Consider the following 20349-nt stretch of genomic DNA (forward strand, 5'->3'; position numbering starts at 1 on the left):
TCGGCTGGGCTCTTCCTTTACAGAGGCCCCCAGCTCCACCCAACCACCGGGAGGCAGGGAGACGATCAGAGGCAGCGCATGGGAGTGTCTCCACGCAGGGGAAGCGGAGCGCCCTGTTCCCAGCTGCGCAGCGGTGGGTCCGAATGACCGGCTCATTGCAGATCCCCCTCCCAGCGAGTTGCCGCCTTGTGCAACTGTGTGGCTGTTTTTAATAACAGCTGGGAGCCACGGCTGGGTATTTGCATTTCTATGGATGGTTTGTCTCTGTTGTCCGCTCCACACTGCTCGTCCCCAGGGTCAGCAGCGGGGTTCTCGGGTGTGGATGACCTACGCGCTCACCCCCACCCACCATGCGCAGCGTGCAGGGAGCCTCCCCTCGCGTGCACTCACGGGTTAGGCACGACTATCGCTGCAAACTTTCCTGCTCGGAGGGACTGAGGCCTGGTAGCTTCCCCTCGGGCAATGCGAGGAAGTAAGGCTGAGGTGTGGTCACACCCCCTTCTAAGCCAGCAGGGGCAGAACTAGGCAGCCATAGAGGGAAGGCCAGACTGCACAAGTACTGCTCCTACCGGAGGGTAATTTTCCTAGAGCTTCTACTAAGGTAGTAGAGAGCTGCGCTGCACCCGAAGCTGGCACCAGTGCCTAATAGGTACAGTCTGTTATAAATGGCAGAACCAATACGGACACAAAGAGACAAAAGAATCTGCATTAATAGAGCCATAGCAGGGATTGATTTGGACCACCATGCATGCCCCCAGAAGGGTATGCATTGTGTATTAGTAAATCACCATCTCATCACCACTGTCAATAAAGTCGTGATTCTGGGAACATTTTTCTGTTTATGTGGAAAAGATTCCTACCGTCCAAATCAAATGCATTGCTGAAGTAGCGCTGCATTTCCTGTGTCAGCAAAGGAAACGTCTGAGTTGAGTAATTTGCGGACTTTGTGTGTCTCTCTCTTGTATGGGGAGCTGGAGCATGTGTGTGAGAGAGAATCTCTTGTATGGTGCACAGCGGGAAGAGGGTGTCTGTGACTCTTGTATTGGGGAGCAGGGGTATCTTTATCAGGAACCAGGGGTCTAACTGGGCTGACTCACCCATTGCTAGTTTTCATTGGTGGCTGCCCTCTTGTGCTCCAGAATCTATGCGGTGTTGTTTTAATTAACAGCTGGATTCTAGAGTTGGGCTGGTCTGTTCTCAGTAAAATGTGGAGTCAGCAAAGATATCTATAAGATGCATTATGGCTTCTTTATCCTCAGGCCCCTAGGCTAGTCTTGAGGATCAATTTAGAACAACCTCAGGGTCATTATAAAATTGTGCTGACTTCAGTTTCCAAGGAGCCATTCTAGCTCCTAGGAATAGCCTGCATGGGAAGGGCATGTTGGGGGCATGCCTGGAGAAAAGAGGAATGGACATGGCCTGATTTTTAGAAGTGTTGCGTACGCATTGATCTCACTGAAGTCGAAGGAGTTACTCTGGGAAGACACCAGTGTAAATTAGATCAGAATGTAGCCCTAAGTACACAGGACATTTTAGAGGAGGAGAACTGTTCTAAACAAATACAGGTTCCTTCTCTCAGTAGGCAATCTAAAGGCTATATATAATGTAAACAATTTAAAATGCTAACCAACTGCAACTCTGTGTTTGTATGGTATCTACTTTGTCAGAGAACAGATGGGTTTTCAGTGATGGGTTATTTGAAGGAAGAGGGTGACTGAGTTTTATGCACATGACTTGGGTGTTTTTTGCAGGCATAAGGGAAGAGTGCAGAAAAACACCAAGGATGAGCAAATAAGAACAAGTGAGCACTTAAACTTGATGATTCAGCGAAGTTAGGAAAGCAGGAAGGAGTATGGAAGGAAATAAGGGCAGAGGCAGGAGCTAAGTTAAGGACACCTATTAGAGGGATGAGAAGATGGTTGAGTTTTATGCCTCAGACCCTCCAGTCTAAAATCTGATTAAAGGATTTATTTAAATGCAGATTACTGAATTATTGGCGTAGTTCTGCCTAGGATCAAGATTTTCAAACATAGGTTCATAAAGTTAGGCACCTACATCTGTAGTTAGGCATCCAAACAAGAGGCCTAACATCCCCAGCTCCCATTGACTTCAGGGGGTTTCTCACATATAAACATGAGCAGTTTAGCCCAATGTCCTATCTAGTAAGCAGTGTCAACTGCTTTCTTAGCACAGCATTAGGAACATGAGTTACAACCTTAACTGACGTAAATCAGCATAATTCTATTGATTTCTCCGGAGCATTGCCAGTTACACCTGCTGAGGATGTGGCCTATGCATTTTTATAAACATTTAAAATCTGCTAACTGGGTTAATATATCTCAGAAATTGTTTTTATGTTTAGTTTTAAAAGAAGCCCTGTCCTGCCCCACCTTTCAGCTCACACTGGCTTACAGCTTAGTGAGACATTCCATTATTTTTAATGGACATGCAGCATGTTTGTGATACATCCCAAAGGCTGTATGAGTCATTTTTTCCTGGACATGTACATCATGCTTTATAGCAAAAGGGCTAGATTTCACTTGTCCTACTCTATGCAGATAGCTCCATATCCACGGGACTGAGTAAAGTAAGAAGGGTTTGACCTGTAAAATGGTTAATTCTCCATATAATTATAAAATATAACTATTTTTACCCTATAAAAACAAACTTTGTTTTGAATATTTCATTTGATAGAACAGGGACAGTTGATAGAACAGGGACTGACAATAACAAGTCATTGCAAGTTTATCTTAAAATTCCATTTACTAGTGGAAAATGTCAGTGTCCCAATTAGAAATAGGAAAACATTGCTTAGACCAGAGGTGGGCAAAGTACGGCCCACAGGACCATCCTGCCAGGCCCTTGAGCTCCGGCTAGCCTCTGGCCCCTCCCCTGCTGTCCCCTCTCCCCCCGCAATCACGCCACCACGGAGGCAGCGGGGCTGCGAGCGCTTGCCGCTCTGAGCAGCATGGTAAGGGGGCAGCGGCGGCACGCATGGCAGTGGGGGTGGGTGGGTAGGAGGTCCCGGGGGGCAGTCAGGGGACAGGGAGCGGTTGGATGGAGGTTCTGGAGCTGTTGGGGACGGGGAACGGGGGGGGGGGTAGAATGGCAGTCCCAGGGGGCCTGTCAGAGGGCGGGGAGGTGGATAGGGGCTGGGGGCAGTCAGGGAGCAAGGGGGGGTTGGATAGGAGGTGCAATCCTGGGGGGGGTGGTTTGGGGCAGGGGGTCCTGGGAGGGGGCGGTCAGTGGATGAGGGGCAGGGGGGGTTGGATGGGTCAGAGGTTCTGAGGGGGTCAGTCAGGGGGCGGGAAGTGGGAGTGTAGATTGGAGGCAGGGGCCAGGCTGTTTGGGGGGCACAGCCTTCCCTGCCTGGCCCTCCATACAGTTTCACACTCTGATGTGGCCCTTGGGCCAAAAAGTTTGCCCACCCCTGCTGTAGTCCTTAACACTCTTTGGCTTCAAAAAGAGTTTGCTGGAGTAAGGATTGAGTAATCCCCACTTGAAGTAAAGTCTGTGGGTGTCATTCTCCCTCCACATAGAAGAGATTAAAATCTACTAATTTCAACATGTGGAGTTTCTTACTCATTGTTCCACCAAGGGGGACATGTTTTGTCCCCCTGGGAATGAAGCCAAGGGTTCCATTCCTTTAACCCATGAAGCCCCAAGAACCACACAGATCTTTAGAGGATCCACATCAGGTGTGGGTATAACATTTCTCTCCCCTACACATCAAATCAGCTTTGCTGGCCAGTGTAGAGTGGGGCTGAGCCAGGGCCCACCTTCTTCCTCTCCACCCATCTCTATCCTTTTTGGGGTGGCTTGTACCAAGAGGACACTAGCAAGGCATAATCTGTGAATTTATGCCTGAACTCTGTGCAGAGAAGTGGGAGGCTCCTCTATGCATTACACAAGGGGTAGGCACAATCTATCCTATCAGCTTTTGTAAAACTTTCCCCTCCCCTGCCCTCCAAAAAAACCCAAACAAGCAAAGTTTTGGGCCTGAACTACTGGTCCGGGTCCTTTTCATTATTAATTAATTATGTGAGTATGACTAGCTGAACTTGTCTCTATCTCAGCTGGGTGCCTGTCATAGAACCATAGCGTTAGAAGGGACCGCAAGGGTCATCTAGTCTAACCCCCTGCCAAGATCCAGGATTTGTTGTGTCTAAACCATCCAAGACAGATGGCTATCCAGTCTCTTTTGAAAAACTTCCAGTGAAGGAGATCTCACAACTTCCCTAGGCAGTTGTTCCATTGTCCTACTTTTCTCACAGGTAAGAAGTTTTTCCTGAAATTTAATATAAATCTGCTTTGCTGTAGTTTTCACTCATTGTCTCTTGTCCTACCTTCTTTGGCAAGAGAGAACATTTTTTCTCCATCTTTCATATGGCAGCCTTTCAAGTACATGCTGAAATCCTTGTTAATTACCAGCTATCATCCCAACCTAGCAGGTTTTGTTCATGTACAATCACCTGAGTATATCTAAAGACACTCCCTCGACATCTCTGTGAACAAGAAACTACTAAATGAGAATATCATAGCTGAAAAAACAAGTTGTTAACCCAACATGTCTGCTAAGAGGCCTGATTATTGACTTTCATTATTGTTGGTTAGAAAAACTCAATGTTATGACTTCAAATGTCAGATGAATTGTAAGCAAAATTAGAATTTGATTTCTGTTTATCAAACTTCCCCCACTTTTGGATATTGAGGCCAAGTCTACACAGGCAAGCCATTAATATAACTATGTATCTTGCTAGTATATCACTACTCTGCATCAGCATTCTTACACAGTGGTCTCCCTGTCTTTGGCTAAATGGTAGCAGCGAGAAATTCAGTGATTCTTAGGCAATAAAGGTGAACCCAAGAATTTCTACTCCTTATTCAGCGTATCAGGCTTCTCACATCTTCTCTGTGTTATCTCAAAAGATCTCACAACCTAAATGGGGTCACATTTGGTCAGTTCATGACAGACTCTGCTGTTACAGAGTTCCTTTTCCATGGAGGGTGAGATCATCAGCTGGTGTAAATCAGTGTAGCACCACTGATTTCAGTACAGCTACAGAGAGTTTTTTAAACTCTACAGCAGCTCAGAAAGTGACCTGGAATTTCATTAGTAACAGAACTGTAGGGCTCAGACAATTCCTCTAAATGCATCAACAATGCCCTTTTACAGGGGACTGACCTATCCCAGACCAACTTATGTGGTTTCTAATTATTTTGGCCAGCTCTATAACCCCTTGTAGCCCAATCCACTTGAACATTTAGATGGGCTACAGCCAGTGCTGTGATAAATGAAAGACCGCCTAACTCTTCTAGGGACTCAAGTGATGACTACAGAGCTGTCACTCAGTACAAAGCAGCTCCTACTCTGTACCAAAAAGCAGTGGGACCAGGGATGCAAAGCTCACACTATCATTCATGGGCTGCCTTTCCCCTGAGCACTGGCTGTACTCCTTGTAGATATTCTGCACTGTAGCCTTTACATTACCGGTAAGTGGTATAACAAACGACCCTTTAAATTCAAGAAAAAAAAAGTCATGGTGGGACTGTATCTTTGTTTCCATAAAATGAAGAAATTAAACTTCCAAAGAAGGGTGAGGTGAGAGATGTGTCAGTCGCATCAAACCTGACTGACCGCTCAGATAAAAAACTTCCGATGCCTCGCAGTTTTGCTTCAAGTGGCAAAAGCCATTGCAGCTAAAACATCCTTTGTCCCACTGTGGACAGCAGAGAGAGTGCACTGTAATTCTTCAGAGCTTTTTGTTTCATGTAATTTTTCACAGGGTAATTTCCCAGAGAAAGCGCAGAGCCAATTGTTTACTGTTATATTACCACCTTGAAATTAATTTAACAATTCTGTTTAATAAATGGCTGATGAAACATAAGAGCTTGAAAAGATTATATGTGAAAAGAAAGTGGATGGTGTCGAGAGCCACAGAAGGGCTACTTTTTATTGTTATTTTTATTAATAGCCTGAAACCTTTTTGATCTCCATAGAAAGTATACATGCTATACATACTAATGTATGTGGGCTAATGATTGAAAATAAATGTGAGCTGCTTGAAAAAGCAAATTCACTCTCATTATGTGGACAGTTACACATGCAGGCTTAGATGCTGAAGGCCAGGTGAGCTACACTTGGCACAAAACTAGAGGTGGGTCAATGATGGCTTTAAGACACCTTTACTCTCCCCTGATACTGGGGATACCCCTGGGGCTCCTCTAATTTACACCCAGATCAGTGAAACACAAGGGATTGATCCTGCTGCTGCGGATCAACAGGACATAGTCATGCTCTGGTCACCAGTTCCTACAGGAGTTCACAGAGTTTGCCATTTCATATTCGATCTGTAGGTCAGATCGAATATGAAATGATAGCTGTTTGGATAATGATATGATAGCTGTTTGGATAATTAACAGAGAAAAAGATAAAGGTCCAGTTCTTTGCTGTGCCAAAACTCTGAGTCTCGCAGCTGAAGAGAGAAGGTGCCATCTTTGTGTTCTCCCAATCGCTGGGGAATTGAAGGTCGGTTTGTCTTCTAGGTCTGCTGTAAATTATGTCACTTTTAATGGCCCCCCTATTGCTCAAAGGACATTATCCCAGCCAGATTTGCCAGACGGCAGTGTGTTCTGGCCATGCCCCCTCACACCCGCATCTCACCCCAATATACCACCATCTCTTTGGGGAGCCAGCTGAGGTGGCACAGAGCCAAATACATGGATTTATAGCTGCCAGGGATTTCCCCGCACCAAGGAAATCTCTTGCTGCCTATCTAGAGCAGCTTTAAGGGTGCTTTGGGTCAGAGCAGTGCAAAAAAGTCTTATCAGAGGCCAGAATCTTGCCCTGAATGTTTTCAGGGCATCTTCTTCCTGAACATCTTTAAACAGGCACTTTAGTTACTATAGCATGTGAGCTACAAAACAGGAAAGGAAGAGATAAAACAAAAAAATACCCTCAATTCTAACATCAGAGGTGATAGGGTGAAGCCAGTCCTACTGCACCATTCTTTTGAGCCATGGTAGTTAAAAAGAAAAACAAATGGCAGGCTTTAGGGTCTTGTATATTAAAAGCTTATTTTCTCCATCTCCCACAACAAGACACTACCATTTCTTAAGATTAACAGCTACTGTTGCAGTGGTATTGATAGTAGGATCACACAACAACTGAGATTATTAAAAATGTCATGATACTTTGAGCAAGCGTAGGGTGGGGGTTAACCAAGTTGATCTGACCAAATTCCAGTGTTTACCTAAATTTCACCTGCAGTTTCTACTAAGTATATTTTTCTTCTTCATTCCCAATCCTAAATTGTTGCATAATTTTGCTGTTTGTTATTAAACAGCTTGCTGCATTTCAGTTTCCTTCTCAGAGACAGCTGCAGTTCAGTGGTAGGTGAAGGAGCAGAATCATTACCATTTCTTTCCTTTAACCTTTCCATCCTCCACTCCATTTTTTTCCAAGTATAATAAATGACAAGAGGTTAGGATCTGAAATCATAGAAATGTTGATCTATAAAGTCCCTTGCAGTCCATCTAGTCCAGTCCCATGCACAGAATTTACCCCTTTGTTATTTCTATATCTGTGTGTTATTTTGTATACCATACTAGTGTGTGGTATATATTTATATATAAAATGGGCAAAAATCTGCTGTCAGCAACAACAGTTATAGTATTAATAATCTACCTACAATGCTGTAGGTATATATAGTGTTTTAAAGACATATAAGAAGCCAAAGTCCCTGCCCCAAGGAGTTTACACTCCAAACACCTGAACAAGGATTTGAAGCAGGACAATATTAAGGCATAGGCACTATGGGTGTGTACCTAGGGCCCTTACTTTTGGACCTACGTGACAACATCAGAATCTCAGGTTTTATTTTTTTGAGTTATGTTTTTTACTCTCAGTTTTGAAGTACAGCTTGAAACTATGAACCAAGGGTAGCTGATGCAGAAATGTCTGCCTAAGTCATAGGGCTCCAGTCTGCCTTAGTCCAGCCCCGGATGACAGCTTCTGTTAAATAGCAGAAATTCAGTCCAGTTAAAACAGAATTAATCTGGTTGGCTGGGGAAAAACGTGGATGAGATGTCAGAGATAATTTCTGTCATTATTTCTGGAGCATCCTTTTGTTACTAAGATTCAGAGTCTAAAAGTACCACTGAATTCTTTCTCAGCACAATGGGGCTACATGTCTGTTACTGTGGGCGGAAATTAGCCTGCTATTGGATTCACAATCACAGTTCAGTTTGCTTTCAGGGTATTATACCAGCTAAAGTAATTTTGTACTGTTGTTTGAAAAATAGCTATTGACCTGTAAACAATTGGATGAAATCATCATATGACTTTGTCTCAACCAACTGAATTACGGTTAGCAATCTGAAGTGTCAGGCCCATTGCATCTTCCTTCCACCTTTCAATTCTTTCTCAGCTGCTGTCAGCTGGGCTCCTATCTATCAGAATGCTGATTGCTCCTCAAACAACTGGGTGAGCTTTTTTTCAGCTCAGCCATGTGCAGTCTGTTCCTATGAGTGTCAGATGTGCCTCTTTGGCACTGGGAGTTGTGTGCCCGTGGACTGAGGACAGTCTATAGTTTCATGAAAGGCACTGAAACCAACTGCCCCCACTCAATGCTTTATGCCATTTGTTCTAAGCAACCATTAGTGGACCGAATTACACACTGGCATAAGTGGGTGCAACTCCTCCCCTTGACTTTCACCCACACATGCCAGCGCTGAATTTGGTCTACTCTGCTGGATGTAGTAGGAGTTTAGGTTAAGACTAGGCTAAATCATGATACTACTGGTTGTATGGAAAATGGACCACCTCTTAAAATTTCCAGTGATGTTTTCAATGAAACACATATAGCCCCTACAAAATCAAATTGAAGGGAAACTTGGGACGATTTCCTGATTCTAGTGGAATTTACTCCCTCTCTGGACATTATAAATCATCCCTGAGGTGCATAAAAACCACTTCTTAAAAGCAATCTTGTTTTTGCTTTTTGGAATAAACCAGATTGCATCAAATAGAAAGTATTTAAAAAACAAGAAATCCCCAGGGAAGGAGCTTCATGGCCTAAAGCACTTACAATCTGACACATAAACAGCTTCGCCAAATTTTCAAACCTGGCTGCCTAACATTAGCCTCATAAATCCATATTTAGGCCCCAAAATAAAAAGTAAGTGCTCAGTCCCCACCAATTCTACTGAAGTCAAAGGGAGCTGCTGAGCACTTTGAAAAATCAGGCCATTTTATGTAGAGGTGGAAATATGGATTTAGTAGCCTAATGTTAGGCACCCAAGTTTGAAAATTTGGCTTTTGTGTTTAAATAGGACAATGAACAGGTTTTTCTTTCCTTCATCCCTCCTCCAATGATCAGTTGGCAAGAGCAAACAGGACAAATGCCCAGTTTTGCCACACAAAAAAAGAAATTGGGTTGCTCAGGATAGGGCTTAAAAAGGGGACTGTCTGGGCCAAAACGGGACGTAGGGTCACTCTACTAACAAGCAACCACTACTGTGGTTGATTTTGTGATGTAGAATTCTGTCCAATAGCTACTGAACCAAAATGCCCGACTCATTTCACATCAACACCCATTAAATGGTAACAACACTGGGATATGTCATCGGGGGCCAGATTCAAACCACCATCTAGAAAACTTCATAGCTTGTTACAGTTACCAGCCCCCTACCCCATTCTTTCTCCATGTTATTCAGCAATTCTGTTATCTAAAATGAGCCATATTCTGTCCTCAGTTACACTGGTGAAATTAATGAGGTTCCAGTAGCGTAAGTGAGGCCAGATTTTGGCCCCTAGCAGTGAGCTGGAATTGTAATCATGATCTATATTCATATTACTTCGTATTTTGCAATACACACTGAAGCAAGAGCTTGCTGAGAGAAATGGAGATGCTCTAATGTGACTTATTCTTATCTCTTGGGAAGAACCCAGAAGATAGTGTTGGACAATTGCTCCTCCAATCCAACGGTATATTCCTGTGGAGTTCTGCAGGGCTCCATTTTGTCCTCTCTCTTGTTCAGTCTGTATATGTAGCTGTTAAGAAGGTTGGCGAGGAAGCAAGGGCTGCAATATCTTCACTAAGCTGATGGCACTCAGCTACATGTTCCTTTCCCAGTCTCTGGGTGAGCTTGGGACATGGATGAGGCCAAGATGGCTGAGGATCAATCCAGATAAAAGGGAGATGATGTTGGTAGGCTGCAGAAAGCAGTCAAAAGATGTGGCAAAAATTAGATCTGTCCCTCTGCCAATGGGAGTTTCTCTGCCATGTGTCACTTAACCTAGGAGTCTAGTTAGATTCCCAATCATTGCTAAATGGTAGCCAAAACCATTGTTTTTTTCATTTTTTGTCATTCTAGTGGGTTGTGACAATTTCTTTCCAGCCTGGACCTCACCACTGTGATGCATACCTTTGTCACCTCCAGACTGAACTATTGTAATCTGCTCTATTTGAGATTGCACCTTACAGCCGTTCACAAACTAAGTTAGTGCAGAATCTCTTTCTCTAAGTTCTTCTATGGCCCTTGTCACCATAGTATTTTAGCACTAGCCATCTTGCTCAGTGGAGCATTACACTGCAAACAACTTAAATCAGTGTTTTGTGAAATGATTGGCTGCCAGTGGGTTGCTGCAGTGATCTATAAAGCATGGTATGATGGCCTAGAACCTGCCTACATAAGAAAATGCCTCTTTACCCATGTCATACTGCTGCAGCTGAGATCCACAGAACTGGACCCTCCAATCCTGCAAATGAGAAGGGTCTACTGGCATATCTTTTCCAGCCACAATGGTCCCGTTCCCATGGAGCACTCCCCTCCTTTAATTTGAAATACGACAGATCCGATCTTCAGAGCATGCTGCAAATTTCATCTTTAAGAGAGTTGTTGAGCAAGGAAATGCTGGTTAAGGAATGACAGCGGGGTATTAGTTTATTTATTGTTGTTGTTTTTATAGTTTGTAGGGTTACTGCTGCTTTTTTGTTTGTTTATGGTGATTGTGGCTGAAAATTTTCCAAGTAGTTGAGGAGATTCAAACAAATCTGCTATTAAAAAAATCATTAGAGAGACAAGGTGAGTGAGGTAATATCTTTTAGAGACAAGCTCTCTCACCGAGAGAAGTTGGTTCAGGAAAGCCCTCCATCTTCTCTCTCTAATATCCTGGGACTCACACAGCTACAACTACACTGCATACTACAGTCACTAGCAGATACGTGTCTCAGTGCCCTTGACTACTTTGAAAATCGCCACTTGTACTTTTAACAAATCATCATGGGTCCTGGCCCGTGGCATCACATAGAGGCCCTTTGTGGCTTCATAGATCTAAACGCACACCGTGAATGAAATTCTCCCTTCACTTGTACTCTGCAACCGTGTTGACTTCAGTGGGGATGCAAGGGTCTGACTGAGGCTGCCTGAGTAGAGTGTCCACCCCCCTAATTACATACCAGCATCTTAACCATTGCAATTAAGGGCTCAGAGCAAATGCACCATTCCCCACACAGGCAAACCCTGGCAGGAGAATGCTAGAGGAAGCAGGGGCACGTACACATTATTGAAAGGGAAGCAAGGCCCACTGCAGATTATTTTCATTATGCTCCTCATAGTGCCATTGTGCCTCACAAAAGCATAGTGTTTCCTGGCATGACTCCTTATGTGCTGCACCCCTCCCATCGTTCCCAAAGTGACTCTGTAACATAAGATTTCATCTGCTATTATTCTCATGGCAAGGAGTGCTCTCTCTGCCCCTTTCTAGGCCTTGCCCATCACCACAGTATCTGTGTGCCTGTTCCCTGTTCTTCCGCTAATCTACCATGTCTCTGGGGCAAGTTAGTCAGCCATGTTGTACCTTAGCTGCCTCATCTTCCCATTTTAAAGAACAATACTCACCTCCCGGGGGTGTTGTGCAATTCAATGTTTGTAAATTCATTAAGGCTGGTAACACACTCGAAGATCCTCAGATGAAAGGTGCACTAGAAGTGTAAATTATCAGTACTATTATTATTAGCCCGGGAGTGGGCAGATTCAACTTGCCTCAACTGGCTCTTCAGCCTCATTTACACAGAAGAGCATCCCAACTTGTGTTTAAGCAGCACTGCCAACACAGGGTGCTCTGAAGGAAGGAAATCACACCTCCTCACCTGGTGGCCTCACTCTGTATCACGTGCACTGACAAAAACATGAAAAAGGGCTGGGTTGGCCTGCTGAGTAGAATTTTTTTTTAAGGCTTCATCTACACACACCAGTGCAATACCCCTAGTGTGGACACAGTTGTACATGGTACAGCTTATTCTCATAAGGGAAGGGGAATAAGCTATCCCAATATAAGGTACCCTTCTCTGGGATAACTGTGTCAAACCCCTCAATGAAATAGTCAAATCAGTGCAAAAATTTGGCACTGCTCAGGCCTGATAGATACAAGGAAGCAAAGTGATGACTGTCAGATGGGATACTTTTGTTCCCATGAGTAATATGTTACTGCGCTAGTGGTCCCATTGGTTTCAATTAGGTCATTTGATGAGTAAAGTACCACTAAAAGGGATCAAGGTTATCACAACCTTGATTTTTGAAAACAGCCCGAATCAGTACTTCTCACAAAACCTTGGTTGTTCAGTTCTCCGCGTGGTTAGGCGAGACTCACCGCACAGGGCCTGATCCTACACTCTTTATTGACACAAAACTCCCACTGACTTCAGCCTGGAGCTTTGCCTGAGCAAAGGAGAGACGAATCATGTACATAAGCTTGAAAATAAATAAATAAATCAGTTACTGCACAGGTAGCAGCAGATTTTCCAGATCTGTGGTGATGCACAGATATCTAGCCCATTGCTATATTTCTTACAGGCAAGCTCAGTGAAAGTGCTGCAGACTTCTGCTCGTAGTACAAAATATTATTACACCAGAGATCAATGTATCCTAATGGATTTAACTCAGAAGGACAAATTTTCTTCTTTTCAACTATCCTGACTTCAACAAAGGTTTTTCCTTGTACACCAATGAATAATATGGCCACCAACTTCTCATTTATACATGTATTTCAAGGACATGAGGTAAAAACTAGTGGTGACAAATCTCAGTAGGCCTCAGGGGTCGGCTCTGAACTCATTCATCAATATGGACTTGGTGCTCTGGTATCTACTATTCTTATAGACAATAGGTTTCACCATTTCCCCTCACCTCTTAAGTAGTAAGAGAACTTGGTTGAAATCTTTATTCTTTCCTTGGATAAAGCTCGCAGTGAGGAGGTACGGTGGGTTTTGCTTGGATCAGAGCTTGGCTCCTTAATTGTTGCCACTTTTTCCGAACACAGTTGAATTAGGGAAATGTCGAGCTTGCTATGTTATCTCAATTGTTGCTCTAGATAACAATTCTGTTCCTTGTCAGATACTTGAGATGAGAGGATTCTGTTTGTTCCTTTGCTTATTAGGACACTTAGGTCTGCAAAAAGAACTGTAGTAATAAAATAGTATGAATTGTGCCCATGTTTATACTGAAACAGTGTGCTCTTGGTTACAGACAGATTTCATATTCATTTGTTCTGTCAGCGACAGGATAACTATGATCTGGGTCCTCTAGGAGAGGAAGGAGCAGAGGTGCTTAAGGGTGACTCTATCTCTGCCAGGGTCTGCAAAAGCATCATCACCTCATGGTCACTGGGATCAAATGCAGTGAATAGCAATCAGGGCCTGTGGAGGTCAATGGAAAGACTCCTATTGACTTTAATAGGTTTGGGTCAGGCCCCAAAAGAACCATCATGGATGTGATCTTGTCCATCACCATGGGAAGATCACTGAGACGAGGGCTATGTCTGCTCCATAAACAGCAACAAAACCAGTCTTCCTGGATCCCACAAATCTAAGGATTCCAGGTGGAGCCAAGGCTGTTTTACCAAAAAACTAGGAAGATAGGAGACAAGGGGACAACAGGAGATCTTCAGCAAAAGCCTAAAATCTACTTGTTTGACAGATGCGAGCACCCTGTCCTCAGCAGTGAGGCCTTGGTTTTCTCCATCTTTTAGGGACTCCACATCTCCGTACAGGATTTAACCAGCGATGAGGTACATGGACATGAAGTTCCCTGAGCATTTCCAGAACTTGAGAGAGTGGAACCTGCTGAAACTTGAGGAAGGAGGTGTGCCTCCCTCTGCCAGCAGTGGTGGTTTTTCTTTGTGTGTGTGTGTGGGAGCGGGGTGGGGAAGAGGGTCCCCTGTCTCATGAAAGATTATGTGGCAAAACTAAAAACCACCAGGCATTAGTCTCTTGTCATATTCAGTTCTTTTGGTAAACATGTACGTTTATCAAGGGATTCTAGTACACAGATGGCAGTCACCAAGAGCTTTGGAGACACAATAAGATCACCATTGAAAGACAAAGTGAATATCCAGCCAGACTACTTTAAAGACCTAGCTAGAGATTGATCCCTGTGGCACTTGATCTGCAAGGAGGCTACATCCCTTTGAGATTTACTTTGATGATAATGATACTCAGGTCTCTGTCTCCCCATGTCATAAAGCGACCTTCAAATGAACACTTTTTTGAAAAGGAACATAGAAAGGTAGGCCTTGGCATGTTACCTAGAAAAACTCAGGAGCATTCCACTGTTAAAATGAAGTAAGAGATTGCATGCCAAGCTCCAGATGAGTGCACTGTATCATAACACTGCTGATTATTTCTTGGGAAGGCAAAAGGATGTGATCAGGAAGACTGAAATTGTAAATGACCAGTTTGTATATTTGATTTATTTATTTTTATTTTTTTTTAAGGAAAAAGTAGGCAGAGAAGCCTTGTCTAAACTTAGGGCTAGATTTGTCACTTTACAAGCTTCCCTGGGTAAGGGATAATATATACTTGCACGGTCCTAGGAGCAGCCCAGGGTGCAGATTGTGAGTCACTCGTTGGTAGGCCTGTACGAATCAGCTAGTGCGCTAACTCAGTGGAGGCAAGGGGACAAGGCTCTGCCCAGCTGTCTATAAAGGCTCTGTGGAATCAGCGTCCCTTCTTGCATTGCAACCTGTGGTATGGGCATTCAGTGCAAGAGAGGACGGAGGGCACCTTACCTCTCAGTGCGGGTGATGACATAGGCCTGAAGGTTTTAGTGAAATGTGTCCCACCGCCCCCGCCCTATTGTTCTAGCATCATCACATCCCCACAGGTGCTAGCAATGATGTGAGCACTGGCATAGGCAGGGTACTAATGGGGTTAACCACCGTCTGAGCGAGGCTGCACCCTTCTGTGGTAAAAGCACTGCCTGCACTAGCAGTCTCGCCATCTCCTATTGCTGAGGCTGGCCTGGTGCTCAAGCAACGACAAGAAATTTCTCTGCAATCCAGTGTAGACTCTGCCGCACAGCCTCACTTTCAGTGAGTTTGTGGGCTTGTTCTTGCATGCATGCAGGTGCTTTTCTGCCTGACTCCTCTTCTGTCAGAGATTCATGCAATGCACGTGACTAGAGAAGAGTCTGTCTAGCCAAGTTTGTATACAAATCAGGGATTTGTAGGAGGACATTCAGTAGTGCGTGCACAAGTGATCACCTACAGACGTGCAGAAAAACCAAGTGTCACTGTCATGTCCATATTCTTCACTATTGTTAATCACATCCTGTTAAGTGTCTTGGAGGAGACAACCAGATTTTTTGCCTGACAGGCTGATGGGTTTGCTTCATGCCTTTTACCAACAGAAAGATCATCTCCTGCGTCACTGGGGGCTTTTTCGCTTGCATCCTCTTCCCCTTCTCTTATAGGATGTCCCCAAGCACATCCACCTGTAAAAGCCAGTGTTCGTGTTGCATTGAGAAGGAGATTAACACCAAAAATGGACCTTGCTCTTTATATTGGGAATAGCCCTTTGAGAAACTTGTTCCAACATGAACTATAGGATTTTTGCTCAGGCAAACAGTTTTCCATCTGGCACACAAAACTTATTTGAGAGGTGTGGCTTCTGCTGGGACTATAGGCATCAATGAGTCACACCTATTTAGTACTGATGCAGTGCCCTACCTTAAGGAGTGTCTGTTTTTCTCTCCTCTCTGTCTCTCTGTCAGCCATTAATGGTCTTTAGTTAAGGTGCTTTGAGAAATCACTTGAACTCATCAATGCTGTTCCTGTTAGATATTCACTCTGGCCAGTGGAGTGGCAGGGACTTCAAAATTGGTATAGTTTAAAGTACTAAGATTCCCAAAACATAGGCCCTCGCTATGTTTCAAAGCTGTTTGTTTCAAGTTCAAAGGACATGCTGCACAAGAGGGAGTGATAACTCATTCTCAAGAGATGCCAGCTTCAGTCAGCGTGCCAATAGGTTTATGGCATTAGCTCTGCTTTAATTAGGGTTGGGGTGTGTCTTTTCATATTGATAAACATCACAACGCGTAGGAAGCAAAGTCTGAAGCAGTCATCCTGCCACACCTCACCTGTGGGGTATTCTCTGTATGGCCTTCAGCACATTTCAGAGCCCCAGTTTCCTAAAGCACCATTACACCAAGAAAAATTTGATGCTGCCCCTTCCTTCCCCCTGGCATAAACCTACTCAAAGAAATTCCAGAAAGGTGAATGGATTCTGAACAGAGTTGTTACCATGCCAGTTTGGAAGGGCAAGAAGGAAAACTGGATGTGATAATACTTTGTGTGTGCTAACTATGACAGGATAGAATGCCTTTAAAGAAACCGTCTGTAGATTACTTGGTAAGTAGAATAAGCGGGGCACTGAGAATACTAGAGGCGTGATTCTGCAGGGAGAGGATTGTACCTTAAAAAGGCCTTGTCTACACAGGATGGGGGGGTATATGTCACACTAACTTTAGTTTGATTGCTTTAAAATGACCTGCATCCACACAATGCAATTCTTATGCTTTAACTGGCAAGTTAATACAAATTTTATTGTACACTTTGAAAAGTTACAAATTTAATTAGATTGAGTTAGTGCAAAGTAATGTGCTTGTGGACACATCTTTACTTCACACTAGCTTGGCAGTCCTCCAACTGCTATCCCACACTGCTTTGCAGGACACTGGGACTTGTGTGTCTGTTTACCTATGGGCTCTCTGATGCTCTGGGATCTACTTGACTAGATGCCACTTCCCCATTCAAATGCTAACAGAATACCAGCATTGGTCCATTTGCTGTTGCACGCTCCTGGAGCTGCATACTTCAGCATTATTCCACTGTTGTTATAGCAGTGTTATACAATGTCTCATGCAGATGCCTGGAACCTTGCAGAGGTGCAGGCAACCCTTACAAAAACAAAAAACAAAACCCCAATCCAATAAAGACATGCATGAAGCCTTATTAAGGAATGGCCAAGAGGAGTCACTACTGGGACCCTATTCAATGCTTCATCAAAAGCAAAGGTCCCAAGAGAGCTTGTGAGAAATCCAAGGACAAAGACCAGTTCTTCAGCAGTGCTCCTGCTACTAGCCCCTACTTTGAGGAACTGAACTGGCTCTTAAAATATCCTGAGCGAAATCCTGGCCCAACTGAAGTCCATAGCAAATCTCCCATGGAATTCAGCGGGACCAAAATTTGACCCCATATATTTGTTTAGGAGACATATTTTCTATTACATTTCATTACTTTCCTCTGCAGCGTGGCATGAATGCAGGCTTTCAAAAAGAGTGTCTATCAATTATTGAGCTCTAACAGTGTGTTCAACACTTCGCTAACATTCAAGAAGACCAGTATTTGTCCCAAAGGGTGTCTACAGCCTAAGACAGATAGAGATAGAACAAAAAGAAAAGGAGTACTTGTGGCACCTTAGAGACTAACCAATTTATTTGAGCATGAGCTTTCGTTCATTGAGTTACCATAAAAGCTCCAGATGATTGTGATATTTTGGAGATCGCCCAAACCAGTAACCTGGTGGAGATCACCACCTACCTTGTAACTATGCTATAATGCTATGGCTCAGAGCTCTGACCCCAGTAGCCAGCCTTCAATCATAAAGGCCTCACCCTGGCTTCCACTTGCCTAGTTACTCTTTGTAGGGAGACCGCAGTAGTCCTTCTGGTCCCAAGTCTCCCAAATTCATCCTCAATTTCTCAACTACCAGACAGACACTTGGTTTTTTCCCCTGTGGTTCATCATCTCCCAAAGGAATGAAATCTGTCCCTATATATCAGCTCACTCTTGCACACATACGCCACCATTTGGACAACAGAGACCTGTTTGAGAGTAAAAACAAACAAAAGGTGTGATCGGAGAAAAGAAGTCTCTAAGATAAAATATTAAGAAAAAGCAAACAGATATGAGTTACACAGAAAATAACCATAAAGACAGAACCTCAGGCTTTACACTTGTACATTAGCAAAATTCCCTTCTGTACTACAAGTTACCCACTGCCTCTGAACAGTTTGCTAGCATGGCCTCCATCATAGAGGGTATGCATGTTTCACAAATAGCACCCTGTTTAGATGCTGGCCCTCACTCAGTTTCTGGATAGCTTTCACTTCAAGCCCTCTTCCCTTTTAACAAGATTTGCAGCTTTGTCTCCTTTCTCTCTGACTAGAGTAATCCATGGTTACAATGAACGGGATCAGAGCAGCAGGAAAGGAAAATGATTTGAGCAGAAGCTATTTGGATAAACTGGAGCAGGGCTGAAATGAGATACATGAGGAGGTGGTTTCCATTTATTATCAGTACTAGTATTTCAGTAGCGTCTAGGAGCCCCAGTCATGGACCAAGACTCTATTGTGCTAGGCACTGTCCACACACCGTGTAAAATGGGTTTCTGTTTTATAAAGGATTAGAGGAGAAAGTTATACAAACTAACCCAGTTACACTTTTGTTTCTTAACACAAAGGACCAGACACTTCCCTCTGAGAAGTTAATGCAACACCCATCACTTTCAATGCAAGTGACACTCACTCAGAGGGCAGCTTGACCCTCATTAATTGTTGGGTTTAGCATTTTAACTCAAGTGTAGGTAGGATGCAGTGTGAGGCTGGGCCATGAGTTATCGCTCTGAGAAGGCAACCTGCAATTGAATTCATATGTCAGTAGCTGAGTAATTTAAATTTCTACATTTCAAACATGAGTATTTATTTAGTCAAGTTGTTCCATCAGTCCCATTATTGTTTGCATTACAGTAGCACAGTAAACAGGTCACCTACCTCCTGAGCATCTCCTCCTGGGCAGGGATGGCTATAAAACACCCACCTCTACTCCCCTTTCTTCAGGGCTACTCAAACTCCACATTTTAATAACATTCCCCTTTTGAAAGGGAATTCAGTTATTTAGTCTCTACAAATATTACTGCTTCACACCAACTGAGCAGACCAATGGTTCTGCAATTCACACCATTCTCTCCTTGAGTCAGGAGTCCCCTCCTTAAAATGGTCTCATTTTCTAAGAACCAGGGGATAGGGAGTGAGAGAGATCGAACTGTGGTCTATGTTAGGAATCCTCAGCCCTCCTTCACAGAGTTGGGTTATAATCCAAACAGACCTTTGACTCCCTATTTTAGCCACTTTTGACCCCTACAATACTCACCTCCTTCCTTAAGCCAGCTCCGGCTTTCCAAGCTTCTGCCCTGTCTGGCACTCCAGCTGCACCTAACAGGTGTGTCCCAGGGTCTCACTCAAGCTCCCATCCCACTTTCCTGCAGGCCTCTCCCTTAGATCCCTAGGCCTGGCCTGAGTTAGTCACATGACCTTCCTGTCACATGACCAAAATCATTTTCCCACTTGGGGAAGTGAGTTGATCTTGTTAGAGGGGGAGCTGAGGCCTATCTCCCCAAAAGGAGCCAACCACCCTATGACAAGCACCTAGAGCTCCCCACTGAGATCAGGGGCCCATTGCACAAGCTGTAAAAACACAGTAAAAGATAGACCCTGACTCAAAAAGCTTCCGCTCCTCATAGACAGTCAAAGGGTAGGAAGTATCATTACCCCCATTTTGGAGACAGGGAGTTGAGGCAAAAAGAGATTAAGTGACTTGCCCAAGGTCACACAGGAAGTCTACAGCAGGCTCTCTGTGTCATTATTGATTATTCTTACTCCAACTTGCCCACTCCAGAAAGATAGATACAATCCTCTTTCCCCCCCAAAGAAGAGGCATAACTGAAAATGTAAAAAAGCAATGGCTTCCCCTGCCCCAGACTTTTCAGGATCTCTGTTTTAGGCAGAGATGTTCCCCATCTAACCTGCTGCTCCAAATTTGCTGGTAGAAACCACTTTCGAGATCAGTTGTTGAAAAGATTTCAGAACATGGCCAGAAGTACAAAGAATTATTTATTTCCCATCAAAATGCCATTCCCTGCACTGACCCCATCACACTCCATGATAGAACGCTGGCTGATGGGCACACTGCCTTCCGCTCATGGGCAGCGTTAATGCTGGGTGAACTCT

The 20349-nt window shown here is 44.0% G+C and overlaps 1 long non-coding RNA gene across 2 annotated transcripts in view; it reads left to right on the forward strand.

Moving 5' to 3' along the window:
- The window catches only part of LOC140907018 (uncharacterized), a 45373-nt gene that overhangs the window by 1256 nt on the left and 23768 nt on the right, over positions 1-20349 (forward strand). The window lies entirely within an intron of this gene.

The sequence above is a fragment of the Lepidochelys kempii genome, chromosome 2 (genome assembly GCF_965140265.1).
Source record: "Lepidochelys kempii isolate rLepKem1 chromosome 2, rLepKem1.hap2, whole genome shotgun sequence".
In the NCBI taxonomy this organism is placed as follows: domain Eukaryota; kingdom Metazoa; phylum Chordata; order Testudines; family Cheloniidae; genus Lepidochelys; species Lepidochelys kempii.